At 38.8% G+C, this 9696-nt stretch overlaps 1 pseudogene; it reads left to right on the top strand.

The window, feature by feature from the left end:
- The first annotated feature begins 3995 nt into the window (after positions 1–3995).
- Positions 3996–4616, top strand: LOC103295607 (ER lumen protein-retaining receptor 2-like; annotated as a pseudogene).
- Positions 4617–9696: the final 5080 nt, after the last annotated feature.

Raw genomic sequence — 9696 nt, 5'->3', positions numbered from 1 at the left:
GAGACAGGATTGAAAATCTAGTTAAATCACCCAAATAACATATGACTTTTTTTCTATGAAGATCATAAGTAATTTTTATGCCATTTGTTTTCTAAGGGTAGGGTTTTAGGTATTAAACTGAAATCTAAAGTAAGGTACATTGATTTACAGGAAATTGTTCCTTTACACACAAATTCATCATTTACAAATACTATTTCATGGGGCCAGATTGAAGGAAGGCTTATGTTTTTTAGACAACTATGTCATCAACCATGTTAGTTTCTGTTTATAAACATTTCTTCCCAATTTGAGGATCCAAAGTTCACAAAAAAATTTGTCTTAAATTATTTCAAATAAGCAGCATAAAATTCAGCCTTAAGGCTCACTTCCAGAGAAAGTTGTATTCATTTATATTTCATAGAAAAACAAAAGGGCAGGGTGGGGGTGGTTAGAAAATAAAGGGAGTACCAATTATGAGTTTAACACCATTTTCCTAGAAAATGATATTGGTTCTTTTCTTTTCTCAAACTAATAAAATACATTGTGTTCCCATCTCCTTTAATGTGAGAACTTGGAAAAATCTCCCAGAATTTTCCATTTGTTTATCTGAGCTTATAGACAGTTCTTTTATTGAATAGTATATTAATTTGTAGACCTTAAAATGGTCATATGTCATAGAAGATATTAGCCTTTGGTGAAAGGTACTAAGATATGTCCAAAAACTACTTTTTCAGGGCCCACTGCCTAAGGTCTTGATTTAAGAGTGATTCATCCCTGAGGAGAATTAAACCATGAGTACTGCCAGTTGTTTAGGCAGGGCTCCCTCCACTTACCCCACTTCCTGCCTCTCTTTTTCACTTTCATCTGAGATAAGACTGCAATTAAGCCAGGGCATTTTCTATTTCTAATTAATCTATCCCAAAGCCTTATTGCTAGGAAATTTTTATTCTTTTTGGTATAGGGTTCAAAGAAAGAAAATGTGTTGAGGACACAGAGATGTGGGAGAATTTGCCCATCTTCACAGGACCTGTCTACCTGCTGTGCCTACTTAGGAATGTGATATTATCAGTGTAGAAAAGGCACAGGGGCAGGAAATGTGTGGGACTGTTACTTTCTGCTGAATCTTTCCTCTTGAGTTTCAAAGAAAAACATTCAGTATCCAGTACCTGCGTAGTTCAAACAAGCCTTATGCCTTCCTGGAAGCCACAAATTATTCAAGTGCAACTGAGAAACACCCCACTTTTGAAATTCTGTGGAAGATGATCATGCTAGGAAAGGCATTTCCTGATATCTAACCAGGATGCTAGTGCCTTCGATTTCATGTGTCTTTGCCTTGGCTATCTAATCATATGCTGAAATGGAAAGAATGGGTGTGTCAATTGTCAGCCTTGTTCCTGAAAGCTTATTTTTCATTCATATTGCCTGAAAAATAAGGTTTGATCTGGGTTGGTTTCTAAATCAGTACTTTATTATGCTTTGCTCCCCTGTGCATACCTCAGCATTGGGAATTTGGGTGCTATCACTGGCAGAGGAAGGCAGCATCGGTCCCTTTGCTCTGTTTGGCACAGTCTACTTTTGCACAGTCTGCTGCCAACTCTACCAGACAGCGGAAAGAATGCGGGAGCCATCTGCCCCTCACCCATCCTGCTTAATTTCCCCCCAATGCAATCATTTTGCCTCCATGTCTATGGCTTCAGCCAGAGGGAATAAACATCTGCTTTGTTCTGCTTTTCGTTGCAGACAAATTAGATGGTTCTGATCCATGACTCATTTTGTTTTACTTGGTCCTCCTCCGAATCTCCAAGACCAAAAGCAACCAGATAACCAATTTGTCTGTTTAATTCAATCTATTTTGTTGGGGAGGGAATACTGAAGGCTTTTTTGTTTGTTTTAGTTTAGTTTTTGTTTGTTTTTTACTCTAAACAAACTAAGTTTGTGTGTGTGCGCACACACGATTTTATGCTAAATTGGCATATATCCTATATATTCCACTTCCTTTACCTTTTTTGTTTCTTTTCCTCTTATCTGATTATGTTGCCTTCTGTTTACAGACTTACATAAACTTTTCTTTTGTTTCTCTCAATTACCATTGCCACCTACAATCATAGCTGTTTCCTAATCTTGTAAATTTTATAATTTATTAACCTACTGCCACCCTTTGAGGTTCTCAGTGCATGCCTGGCATTGAGCTACAGACACCATTTGACCATATCTCACCCCTGACGCATATCATGCCCCTGGAGCTCTTCTTTCAGTTTTCCTTTTCTTTCATATATATATATATATATATATATTGTTTCTTTAGGGGCAGGACACTATAAGTCTGGGGTTTTCAATTCTTTCATTTCAAGCATCATGGACTTTAATTCTCCACCTAACTGATCTTAATTGTGGCCTCAGATTACTCCATTTATTCCTTCCAAGCCTGTTTTAGACATTATGCTATAAAAACACCCTAGAAGGTAAATTAGTATCTGTTTCTTTTATTTTACAGATGGGGAGTCAGAAAGTGGAGAGGGATTGGGTATAGAGCACCAAACTAGAGGTAAGTAGTGATTTAAACTTCTAGTCCTTGGTTAGTTCCTTCCAGGGAGTCAGCTCCCTTCCTTCAATGTTCCAAGTTTTCCATGGAGCCCCAGTGACTAACAATACAGTGAGTGGCTCACAATGTCTGGTTGTATTCTTGACGGGAACCTTCCCTTTGTAGACCAGGTTCTTCCACCTTTCTCCCCAGAAACTTCTGCATTCCAAAGCCCTGAGCAGCCTCTCCTTCAATGCACCCTATTGTGCTTGAACCACATTTGGGCTCAGATAAAATTTTAACTGGTCTTAGGTGGTTACTGTTTCATGATCCCTGACCTCCTTCCTTTTATCCCAGATCCCCAAGAGCCAAGAAAGGATACGGTCACTTATGAATGCTATTTCTTTAACCTTCCTGCCAATTAAACACATAAAGTTCATTTCAGGTCATGACAGAAAATTTTAATTGCAGCGAATAGCCACAGCTCATGAACAGTTACAAGAACCTGCTAGAATTTTCCTCAGAAATTAATGCACTTAGCTGTGACATGTTGATTAAGAGAATGAGCTGTGTGGAACCTAAGAAATAAAATACCTACTAAGAAGAGCTCCTGGTGGCTAACTGGGATCGATTAAAAAGGAAAATAGAGCATAGCAGTCATTTCTCCACAGGGACCTTTCACGTAAACTGCATTTCAGGGAGAAGGCTTCACTGAACTCCCTGCCTTCTGCACTGAACTGCCGCACTGTGTTCCTGCCCTCTGAGCCAGCCCTTACAAAGGGGTTCCTAGAATCCTATTTCAACCAATGGGACTGCGACTTTCCCTTTCCAATTAGAGCTGTGCAGCTATATTTCTATCCGTTTCATTACTAATCAAGCAAAGCAGTTCTACTGTGACCAATCAGGATAGTGCTTTTTGGACCAAACTGTGAGGATGTGGAGACTTCATTTGTATGAAGACGGGCTAGTCAGACACCAGGGGCGGGGACTTCTGTCTGTCTCTGTCTAAAATGGCTTCCCTCTGGCTGGGACATTGCACTTTCTCTTCCACCAAAGACTGAAGACTGTGTTTCTCACTGCAACTAAATCCCCAAAGACATTTCCCTGGAGCCAACTGGCACAGGGCAGGAAGAACTGGAGCAGGTGGGGTAGAGCAGAGCAGAGCTGTCTGGCCTGAGAGGTACTTCACCCCAGGGCCTCCTCCCAGCATGCAGCACCACAACTGAGCTGTTTTCACTGAATAAAATGTTCCCTTCTTTACTGCTCCCCAAATTGGGGGTTCCTGTTGGCATAACATTGGTGCCAATGACAACCAGGTGACAGCAACAAGATGAAAATTAAGGTATAAAATAATGGATGCCTTTTCTTCCTCTCCAAACATGAGGCAAAAGAAAAGCAAAATGAAAAAGAAAAGGGGGAGTTTGGCCACGTCCCTGGCCACATCTCCCGCTCTCGCCATCTTTGCCGCTTCCTCCCAGGGGCCCCGGGCGCCGCCATGAACATCTTCCTGCTGACCCGGACCTGTCCCACCTGGCCATCCTCAATCTGCTGCGGAAGAGCTGGAAGACACGCTCCTGCGACGGTATTTCCGGAAAAAGCCAGCTTCTCTTTGCACTGGTCTTCACAGCTCCATGCCTGGATCTTTTTACTTCATTTATTTCATTATATAAGACCTCTAGGAAGCGTATCTACATTGCCTGCCCCTGCGCAGCAGTGTCCTTGATCTACATGAAGTTTAAGGCAGCTTATGATGGGAACCATGATACCTTCTGAGTGGAGTTTCTGGTGGTCCCTGTGGGAGGACGCTTATTTGTAGCCAATCATGATTTCTCTCCTCTTGAGATTCTGTGGACCTTCTCCATCTACCTGGAATCAGTGGCTCTCCTTCTGCAGCTCTTCATGATCAGCAAGACCCCGTCACCACCCACTACTTGTTCTTCCTGGGCCTCTACCGGGGGCTCTGCCTCGTCAACTGTGTCTGGCACTTCTCCTTTGAGGGCTTCTTTGACCTCATCGCTGTGGTGGTAGCGTTGTCCAGACCATCCTCTACTGCGACTTCTTCTACTTGTACATCACATAAGTTCTCAAGGAAAAGAAGCTCAGTCTGCCAGCGTAAGTGCCAAAGTCCATCACCAGCATCTGTCCCTCGGGGTGCTCGGACAGAATTTTTACCACAGCAAAGGCACAAGATGTTCCATATGGAAAATCAGAAACTTCACTCTTGTTGCAGATAGTCATCAGTGGCTCTGTAAGAACCAGAGGAAAAGAACCAGAAGGTTTCTGTTTAATGCATCTTGCCTTATCTTTTTTATTATTATGTACAAATATTTTTTACACAAAGAAACTTAATGTTGTATTAATAAATTATGTGTGTAGCTTCTATTGGGGAAGTTCCAAAAGTGAAGATTTTGTGAGAAATAGTGCAAACTTCTTTTTTTTTTTAATTCTTTGAAACTTTTGGTTCTTTGTGTCTGCAATGAAATTATACTCCTTCCATCTATCAAACTTGTATTCCACTATATTTATTTTTTGCCAAAAGATGAGTCATATTTGTTTGAAATCTGAGATACTATGTTCAATTTGGTGTGCAAATTTATTCCACCTGATATGAAAACCCTTCCTTGGACATCACAACACTACATTTAAGGCTGGTAAGGATCACATGGAAGTCTTATGATTTTCATTACCAAAAATGTTAAGATTCTGAATGTGGATGGAGTCTCATTTGAGAGTCACCAAAGCTGCCTGCTCCCCTCCTCTGCTAAGAAGTGTCAGTTTGAGACTGTCCCAGGGGTGCCGAAGGACTCAGTGGGCAGGGGTTCTGGGCTGCCTTCTGAGTGCAGATGTGAGGGACATTGATGATTATTTTGGATCTATGACTTGACTCCTCTGAGGACTAGAACACAAGGAGTCAGCTACCACTTTAGTTTACAGTTCCACAAGATTGCTATAATCATGTCCATGCTCAGACTCCAACACTTTTTCAAATCACTTTGGGTAGTAAAATTATTGACTATTTTTTTTTTTAATTGGCAGCACCAATTACCATTTCTTATATTCTTACTTTTTTGTTTTTACTGAGCTCTTGCATGATTTATCTTGTGTTACTACCTTAATAAATATTTTATTAAACATAAAAAAAGAAAAAGAGGGAGAAAGCTAAAAACTAAAATTTATTTTCTAACATATTCCTTGTTTAATTTTTCCTGCCTTAATCTAATTAAGTCGACTGCTGTCCAAGGCATTTTTGTATTTCTACCAATTGTGGCTTTCAGGCTGGGGAAGAATGTCTTTGGAAGATTGTAACTTGAATTTGTCTTTGGCTGTGCGACTCTTAAAGCCACAGTGCCAACAGCTTTCCTCCAAATCCATTTCCTTTTACCTCTTCTCTTCCAAAGGGTTGACTTTAATATTAGCTTTTGTTTGGCACTACTACCTTATATAGGATATCTGAGCTGTAGTTGGCCTGCAGATACAGCCTACCATGCCCTTTTGCCTTCATACCCCTGGAATTCTAGAGGCATCTGGACCACCTGGTCAAGCTGCCCTCCTCAAAGGCAGCTTCTTCACCCACGGGACCCAGTGTATGAAAACAAATTCCCATGGCTCCACATTTCAGACCAGTGCTGACCCTCCTTCTCCCAGAGTAGGATGGAGTTGTGATGAGAGACAAAGACCATCTTAGAGATTTTGTTCTCTGAAGTAACAGCCATCACTTAGGGCAGTGATCGGCAAACTCATTAGTCAACGGAGCCAAATATCAACAGTACAACGATTGAAATTTCTTGAGAGCCGAAAACCGACTTCTGCACATGGGCCACGAAGTTTCAATTGCACTATACTTGCGCGCCCGCACGTCGTATTTTGTGGAAGAGCCACACTCAAGGGGCAAAAGAGCCGCATGTGGCTCGCGAGCCACAGTTTGCCGACCACTGTCTGAGGGAGAGCAACATAAATGGAAATCTTAATATATTTTGTCTTTTAAATCACACAATGAACTTTATGATATTATAAGATTGAAATAAAGGCTAAAGAAGATGGTGTGTAGGCAGAAGATGATGTGTGAGTGTGTGTGTGTATGTGTGTTGGTAGGGTGGATGCTAATGAGGAAGAAATGATTTCTGATAAATATCTCTGTTGGGGGAAAGCCCCAAAAGTCTAAATTCAGGATCAATTCCGAAGAACTGACACATAGCCTTATTCAAATTCATAAGAGCTTTAATAGGAGAAAACTTACATACATGGGCAAAGCAGTTGCTTCCAGTGATGGCCAGCAAGGAAGAATCCACACCCCTCTCAGGACAGGGCCTGTTTTTATAACGGGTAATAGTCACATAAAGCACCAGAAAGAACAATGCTTTTATAAGTTAACGTATAGAATCAGGCAGTTATCACACCCTATACATTCATTAACCTCCTTCCTGGGGGCATAACATTTATCTTTTGGTGGCATTCCTGCTTTCTGGGTAGTCAGCCAAGCCTGAGGCTATAGGCAGTTAAACAGTTGCAGAGAATTAAACAGAGAGACCAACATTTCATAGACCCTTTACTGCTGGAGCCATATTGCATCTCTGAGTTCCCCTACAATTCCATAGAAGTTATTTTTCAATCCCAGATTGCTTACATTCAAAACACTTTAAACACAAAGGTGACAATGCATACCTAATCTAAACGACCCTGTAGCTTACATTAAACATTGATGATGTTGATTGGTGGCTTACATTAAACTTTTATGATGTTTATAGACCATACTACTCATCCAAAAAAAAATTGCATGTGTATATGCATATATAAATCAACAGCCTGAAAAATATATATATATATGTAATCAACAGGTCAAAATTAATTAAAATGAGGCATAAACTGATTAAACTTCACACAAAAATATTGCTTCCCAAATATCATTTAAAATACATGTATATATATTAAAATATATACATATGTGTGTATATATATACCATATATACCACATATACGACATATGCACACATATACTAGTATATTTACTATATGTAATATACATTAATGTTCATGTGCATGTTTATCCCTTTTCTCATCTAGTTTTTGTCAATTTTTTTTCTTTCTTTACAACTGACCTTCTCTTACCCAGTAAAAGATCCTGTTGAAGAGACAGCAGCTGAGCTGTAGGGGAAAGCATTCAGTTCAGCACCAGTGGTCTACCCTATTACTCTATGATAATGAGACACGTGACCTTAGTACATCTCCTTAACCCTCCATGCCTCATTTCTATGAACAAAAGAGCTTCTCAACATCATGTGGTAGGTAGCTCAGTGTTGCAAGAGCTCTCTATTGAGATCCACACTTTCATCAATTCTAAGATCTTTAACGGTTTACTGTCTCTGAATTTACAGTTCATTTTCAATGGATGACGTTTCATATTTACTAACATCTTTTCTTTCTTAATAGTACATAAAACAGTGGTATTTCATATAACTGATGCTGTTTAAATTTAATAAAATGTAGTCTGGATCAACAGTGTTTTGCAGGTTAATATTATTATTCAGAAGTCACTTGTTTTCTTGTTACTACAAGATAAGCCATGGAATGAATCACCCTGGACTGTTCTACACAACTAAAGATATTCACTGAGTTACAAAGTACCCAGCTGAACCAGAAAGAGGGACTAGACAACTATAAGGAAAAAATATCTCTCTTGAACATTGCCATTCTTAAAAGATTCCCTAACTTAGTTTAATGATAGCTGTCATGGTCCTGAAATTCTTAGTAAATTTTTAACTAGGGGTCCTGCATGTTCATTTTAGTCTGGCCTAGAAAAATTTTGTAGCCTGCCTCGATGGGAACTTTGTGATTAAAATATTAAAGGATATTCAATCCTTCTTCCATTAACCTCTGTTCTCTGGCATAGAAGACTGTCAGTTTCTCAGAAGGATTTATAAGCTGTGCAAGTACTTGAATCAGAGTATTTTCAAGCACAGAGTTCTGTTTTCAGAGACTGTATCCTATCAAGTTCACATTGGCAAGCAGTTACATACTGACCTCAGGATTTTAAAGGTTAGAAAGGTATAGTTCAAAACCTTTATCTTTTAAAATAAAGGTTGTTAAGGAAACTACATGTTATATGTTACAATTAGAGGGAGAAACTCCTAAAACTTAAGTACTTTTTGCATGTATCCATGTAATATATGGCATATCATAAAGTTTTTTTTTTAAGTTTTATGGATGTAGAGTTACTATAAGAATCTATTCTGGTTATATTTTTATCTCTAGTCAACATCAATTAGGGACAAATAGGATCCAAGCCCTTGGACAACTTTCCCTGCTAAAACAAAAGTATGTAAAAGAATTTAAGTCCCTCCTTTAAAATTTGTTATCTAGAGTAAAATTTGATCCAGTAATAAATTGTGGAAATTATTCTATAAAATACATACCCTAAACTCAGAGTTTCTTGGTGATTTGAGTGAGGATGTTGATGGGATGAAATGAACAGACTCACTTAAAATAACATTTTGGATTAAAAAACCTTCATAAGCATATAGAGATTTTGCCCCAATAGAAAATTAAGTCTTTTCAATTTCAAGTGTGTTTCAAAATCTAATATTTCTAAAGGCTTCACAGGTGTGAAAAGCATATAAGGAAGCAAGAAGATACATAAAGACTTCTGAAAAATGTCTTTCATGTTATTAGTGCAACAAAGATTCAACTAATGAACAAGATGAAGGAAACTATGTTAAAAAGGAAAATAATGGTTGAAATTAAAGAGAGAGTGCAGAGGACACTGAGACCCCAAATCCAGTCACTTCTTTTTCTCATTGCCCAAGGGAAATACATACATGGAGGACTACAACCACAGAATATTCTTTATTACTACTAACTTTGGAGCCCAAACCACAATATAAGATTGAAAAGGATTAGGCTGGATTGTCCCTTTTGGAGATTTCTAAAAACAGATTCAAGCATGTCTATTGTATCTTAAAAATCGAGGCATAGTCTGCATAATATTAAGAGTGGTTAAGGGATAAGGTATAAGATAAAGAAGAATTTAAAATCAGTGTTTGGGGGTTATGTTTTGTGTTTGTTGGTTGTTGTTGTTGTTGTTTTTGTTTTGTTTTTGTTTTTTTTCAGTAATTTCACATTGATTCTTTAGATGGTTCCTCTCTTATGCCTCAATGAGAGTCATCTCCTAAAAAGTTGTAGAGGTCTGCTGAAGCAGTCGA

Source organism: Eptesicus fuscus, chromosome 8, assembly GCF_027574615.1.
Source record: "Eptesicus fuscus isolate TK198812 chromosome 8, DD_ASM_mEF_20220401, whole genome shotgun sequence".
NCBI lineage: Eukaryota > Metazoa > Chordata > Mammalia > Chiroptera > Vespertilionidae > Eptesicus > Eptesicus fuscus.
This window is presented reverse-complemented; position numbering and strand designations above follow the sequence as displayed.